Source organism: Pinus tabuliformis, chromosome 4_1 (genome assembly GCF_031772625.1).
Source record: "Pinus tabuliformis cultivar Carrire ecotype Pingquan chromosome 4_1, CPIR1, whole genome shotgun sequence".
NCBI lineage: Eukaryota > Viridiplantae > Streptophyta > Pinopsida > Pinales > Pinaceae > Pinus > Pinus tabuliformis.
The window spans coordinates 555,369,784-555,376,656 of record NC_142303.1 but is presented as its reverse complement, the minus strand read 5'-3'; positions in this window follow the sequence as shown (position 1 = coordinate 555,376,656).

Sequence of the window (6,873 nt, the reverse complement as noted above, 5' to 3'; positions counted from 1 at the left end):
GCAGGTGAGTTGAAGCCTAGAAGGAGAGAGAAGTGTTCAAAGGAGGTTCTAGAGATAGAGAACCAAGTGCTTGCCAAAAGACCAAGTACAGAGGAAAGCTTGGTGAGGTAAGTTGCAACAAGGAGGACTTCTTGTTGTAGAGGCTTTAATGCAGCTCACAGTATATGAGGAACTCATGAAGATGGAGAATAAAATGACTATTGATAGTCATAGCAGAGGTTTTTGAGGAAGACCACAGTAGAAAAAAGATGAAGAAAGAGGTTGCCAAGGCAAATGGCAAGAGGATGAGTCAGGAGGAGCTTGATAAGGAAATTGCAGAGATAAAGGAACAACTCAATGTATTAAGGATGATACTTGAGGAAACAAGGTTGGGCCTTGAGGAAAAAGGAAGTGAAGTGGTCTAAGCTACATAGAAGACTACAACAGAAGCAAGTAAAGTGGCAGGTGGAAGAACTCAGAGAGGCTGAGTTGGAAAAGGAAGAATCTATTTGTGAACCAGAACAGGGTGAAGTTCTGGGTGAAGATGAAGACTTGAAGACTGAAACTTCAAGTGAGATCAAAGAGTCACATGATTTTAAATCTAATAATTTGTGTATGGTTGCAGGTGGAACACATGAAGAAGGACAATTTTCTAATATTGTCATAAAGAAGGAAGAAGATAGGCAGAATCTAAATTATGTTCTAAAAGAAGAAATAGAGAAGGATATCAAGCAATCAAGTAAAGGACTTGATGAGATTGAGAAGAAGACCAATGAATATTTGCTAAGTCATATAGAGGACTTGGAACAACAGGAGGATTTGATGATTGAATCATCAAATGAGATCATGAAATCTTGTGGGTTTAAAATTGACAAATTGTGTGTGAATGCAGGTATTGCAAAAGACAAACCATCCTATGGAATTGTCTTGAATGAAGCTGAAAGTTGCCAAGAAAAGTATGGTGATGATTGTCTTTCGAATGAAGAAATAGTGTCACTAGTAAGTTATGCTTGTGACAAAGAAGAAGATAGTGAGGATTGTATAGAAATTTTGGGAGAAATTCCAAGGGAGATGGAAAATTTGTGGCGTGAGTTAAGTCTTTTGGAAGAAAGGCTAGAAGACCAAAAGATAAGAGTTCGGATTGTAAAATCAAAACTGAATGAGAATGAAGAAGTACACTACATTGAACAAAGACAGGAAGACATCATTGGAGCAGATAATGTGGATGAGAGACTAGCTGACAGTCTTGTGAATTCTGCTAAGAATTCAAAACAACATACTGATGTGCTGACAGAAGGGGAGAGAACAGAGCAGCAAGTTGAATTGTTGCCAAGGACAAAAGAAACACCAAGGCCTTATGTTTCGTATTTTAGTAATTGGTTTGTGAAAGCAGATTTTGTTGTAGATGTTGAGGAAGATTTGATGCAAGAAGAAGAATCCATGGAAGAGAAAAGCATGAAGATGCAACAATTGGAGGAAAGCAACAATAATCTGAAGACTAGAGAAAGAGAAGATGTGTACCAGACCAAAGATGTGCTAGACTTGGAGATAGAAGAACTGTGGAAGCTAATGATGAAGCAGCTCAGATGGAGGAAGCTGATGACAGAAGGAGTGATCAATCAAAAGGTGAAGCTGATTGAGAAGGGAAGAAAATAAAGGAGAATGAAACAGAAGACAACAGACATGCAGTAGCAACAACAAAGCAAAGAATTTGGGCGGTTGCAAATTAAAGTTTGGGACCCTGAAGGTTTTTTCTAACAACATATGAAGACACATGATCAAGAGATCATGAATATTTTCTACCTTGGGAGTCTGATGCAGGAGCATTTAGCCCAACAATATCATTGTATATTAGTAGACATAGGGGGTCTTGTGTTTTAGGGAAGTTGGTTTCCTAAGTATTGAATTAATGTAAATATTTAGGCCTTTGAGTGATTTTCAATGAGAATAGGAATTAATTAGATATTGTGAGACATATTTGTAAATGTTCTCAAATGTAGGAGAACATGAGAGGATTAGGATTAGTTAGGAATTAGTTTGAAGAAACTATTGAGCAACTGTAAAGAAACTGCTAATAATGTATTGAAAAGAAAAAAAGAGAGAGGTTGGATGAGTTAGTTAGCTAGCCAGCCAGTGAGGGAGAGTGCGATTACAAGCTTGCAGGCACAGAGTGAAAAAGAGGCCATTGATATTAGAAAAATAGGCCCAAGAGATAGAGAGACTATTTATGTGACCAGTTGTTGTATTTACATAGACAAATATTCAATCCCAAAAATTGTGTAAACGTGCATTTTGAGTATTGAATAATGAATTATGTGTGTATTAGAGGTTCTGTATAACATATATGTATGCGGGCAAAGTGGACAAAATACACAGTGGAGAAGAATAAGGCATAGGATTGTAATGAATCGCTGAATCCATTCGAAGGACCAAAGTAGAGTCTTGGAAGGATAGTGGTTAAAGAAACCTGCAGAGGAAAGCCTAGGAAGGAGTCACGCAGCAGGAGGGCAGAAGGACAAGAACCTTGAAGAAACCAGAAAACCACATGAAAACTGAAGAAATAGCGTAAAAACATAAGTAATTGAAATAGCGGAGAAGTGAAGTATCCATGCACAAAAGCCGTCGGATCCGACGGATCAACGAAGGAGATTAGATCGCAATGTTTCGTTGAGAAGTTATTAACCTTAGCCATAAGCGATTGCGACGAGCAATCACTGATATATCGCATCGAAGGAAAAACCTTTGTGTTATCGAAACTGGGTGGAGAAGCGATTGCGAAATGCGATTGCTCCGATGCAATCAACGAATTGATCGCATTACAAATGTTAGTGGGGCTGTATCGACCGAAAGATAATGCGACTTGCGATATTGGGCAGATTCGATAGTGTTATATGGGTGCGTTTATTATATTTGAGTTCCGGATAGGTTATCACATATTGGGATTTCATGTATTTTCTTTTGTGTTCGGTAAAATGTTGTGCCGAGTCTTTTAAGGCTTAAGTGGTGTTAAACGATTCCGATAGTCACATATCGGAGTCAGAGGGGTGATGGAGCAAACACGTGGTATGACCACAGGAACTTACGATGAGCGATTGTGATAAAGGCAAGTCTCAAGAAATGTGCAAAGGTTGAGGAAAGCTGAAAAATGTATGTTTATACATGTGTTTACGTGTATTCCCTTATAAGAGAATTATAATGGGACTAAGCATCGATAGAAGGGTTTTAATGGTTAGGCCAATTATGACCCAAGGTTATAAAGTGGAGACGGTTACATGTGCGATTTGAATATTAATGGAAGGTTATGAGGACTAATCAAGTCCCGATAGTGAAAGGATATGAAGGGTTAGACTATGTGATAATAGATAAATGTTTCCACATGAGTTCTAACTAAGGGGGCCTTAACCCATTGTTTATTTATAATGAAATTTTGACCGGAAGGTCATTCCTGGGGGAAAATGATCTATGCATAGGTTTATGCATAATGTGGGTAAAACAAGGGTAACCCTGCATCACTATCTCAGAAAGATGGACCTCAAAATGTACAACACCTACCATGATCTAAGATAATAATGGTTATCTTTATTTTATATCAATGGTTCTCTTAATTTTTTTGTTATATTCCATTCGATTGCTTTAAAAGAAATTCCATTGAAGCAGAAAATCCTCAAATGATTTTATATGTGAATATGTGGTGTAAAGAAATTTCATTGAATCAAAAAATGGTCAAATGATTTTAGGGAATTGTGGATCCCATGGTCTAAACGAGAATACATTTTACAATAACCAAAAACAATACATTCTTAATATCTAGTCATGCATTCTCCCAAGTATTTAAAAAATTAGTTAACATTACCTTCTAAACAGATCAAATCATGACTTAGTAATTTATATTCTTTATTTTGTATTGCTTGCATAACTTAGTAATTTATATTCTTTGTTTTGTATTGCTTACCGAGTATTTTAGTTTTTTTATGTATTTTTTTTTTTTTGAGCTGGAAAATATCAAGGCTAACTCCACCCATCCATAAAAATTTAAAATTAATGAAATTAACTAACAAATTTGCTAGAAAAAGTGGAAAACCCATGGTAACAAAACATTGAAAGGCATTTTAATTTGTCGAGCATATGAAGTTTACATGAAGTTTACTCTGATGAATAATAATGAAAATCAAATAACATGTTGAAAAATGGAATTTATAAATACTTTATTTGCATGAATATGTTAAGAGGGAATATTTTAGATAATTATAACAGTAAATTAAAAATATATATTTTAATATATAAATTTGTTATTGAGTATTAATTAAAAAAGTGGAAAGCTTTTATCTTTTTCTATTTAAAAATAATTTATTGAATTTCAATAAATATAATTTAAAAAAATAATATTTTAAATTTCAATAAATATATTGATAACTATATCCAATATTGTTTTGAGAAATTTTAAGTTTATATATAATCCAGTTTACCTTGAATATCACCATGTAAATTAAAAAAAGCCACACCCAACAAATTTTCCAGCGATGTACTAAAAATAGATTATATATTTCCCTAGAAACCTGGGATTGTTGGTTGGCCCCTTTGTTCAAACTCAAGGAAAAATTCCTCAATCCTCATCGTTTTGATTCCTCCAGAGTTTATATTCTTTGTTTTGTATTGCTTTCCAAATATTTTAGTTTTTATTATTATTATTTATTTTATTTTCAAGCTAACAAATATGGAGCCTCAATATAACTCCGCACATTTATGTTATTCGTATCTCTGTAATCTATTTTTTCTTTGTATATGTGTCTCATGTTTGCAGTCCAGTTTATAAAATATATCTTTGGTATTGCTATGAGAATTTTGTTTAATAAAATATAATATTATATATGGATTTAAATCAAATATCTTTTAAAAAATGCAATCAACTGGAATGAAACCCCCATTTTCTTCAGAGCCTCAACAAGTCGGCAACTGCAGGATGGTTACGGGGAGGGAGCTGCCAATTGTGGACGAAAACCTTTACCTGTCCTGTACGGCGCGCACAAGCCAAAGGGAAATTCATGAAAACAGACCGTCAACGCGCAGTTTGTGGCAACGTGCTTTACAAATCTGATGGTGGAAACAGCGACACTTGTTTTCTCGAATAAACGGCGGAAACCAAAAAGGTTGACGACGGTGGCCCGTGATTCAAGAAAAAACACGTTCGGCATAAATATCTAACATTTATATATTATTTATCTAACATTTATATATTATTTTATTGAAATTGAATTTAGGTGAATTTTTAATTTTATTTTTATAGGATAAATTGAATTTACTTACTTTCCAGATGCTTTATTATATCATTATCGATCGTGAATTTAAGCTCCGTAAGTCGCATTGGTTAGGAGAACGTTTCCAGAATTTTCCGGAAGCTGTAGAAATCGTTTTTGTTTCAAAATGGTTTGAAAATAAGAGTTAAAATTTATTAATTGTATTGATATTTAGATTCCTTGCTAGTTTTATTAGTAAAATTTAATAATGATGATGACGATGATGATGTTTAATAACAAAGAATGGTCTACCGGACCTAAAGAAACAAATTATTTATTTGATTTAAGATTTTATTCCTATGCTCAAAAAGCTTGGAGAGAAGCCTCCCGAGCTCACTATAATTTTGACATTGTAAAAGGCTAGGAAGGTTAGTATTGTAACAAAGATTGTGACACTGAGATCTAATGTGATTGTACGCGGGGCACTCTAAGAGGAAGTGGTTTTCATCTTCGATGTTTCTATTCTCACATATATGGCAGATCCTTTCCATCCATGGCATTTTAGGAACTGCCCAACGCCCTGTTTCACTATGGAGCTCATGAGAATTCGTTCTAATCTTTGCTATATTAATTTTCTTCTTTGAGCTGTTAAAATAGAGAGATACTTTTGATCTTCTAGGGTGGGGTTGATAACCTTTTTATAATAACTTAATTTTCTTTTAGCCGCTAAATCTTTCTCACACCACATTTTTTCTTTGAACTTAAAAGTAACAATATCTTTAATAATAGAGTTGTTGTGAGTTAATAATATAAAATTAGAAAAATAATAATATGTGAATTTGAAAGTATAATTATTATTTTTGTTTTGTTTTGTTTGTATAATAGATTTTAGACAATTTTTTCTGGTTGTTTAATCTGTGATACATATTTTATTTTTAATGTTGTTATTCTTTATATTTTATGATTTACTTCTTGTGTTATTGGCTTTGACTTTATTATTCAACAAGATGAGTATATATTGATTTTAATGGGCATGTGTATCAGTGTCAATAATAATTGGACCTGAGTTTGGATTTTGGAAAGCTATAACAAAATTTATTATTCGAAAGTTAAATTGAATTCAAAATTTGTGACTGTGATCCAAAGCAGAATAGAGATAAGCACATTACAAAAAATACATTGAGTCCTCAAATACAGACAGTTTGTTACACGGATTGTTTAAAGTACTTCTGTCCCATATCAATTTACAAATATCACTGGTAGTACAAACTTTTTTCATGGTTATAACCCTATAAGTCAAACTCTCATATATGAAAAACTACTAAATGAAAACATGCAACATATTATATGTCTAATTGAATTTTGCTGAATAATATATATATATATAATACGCTAAAAAATTTAAATTTAATATAATAATTATTATTGGCTTGATTATGGAAATTTAAATACAATTTTTTAGAAACAAGCTTTTCGGATTAATCACATTGTAAGGATTGGGTCGATGTTTGGAACCAACTATGGTTCATCTGGACAAGGTGAGAAATCAATCGATCTAAGAGAATAAATAGCATGGATGCATGATTATTCAGTGTTAGCCTTCCAAAGTTAACTATTGGTGAAATAAAATTATTTAGGAGTAATTAACTAATATCTAATT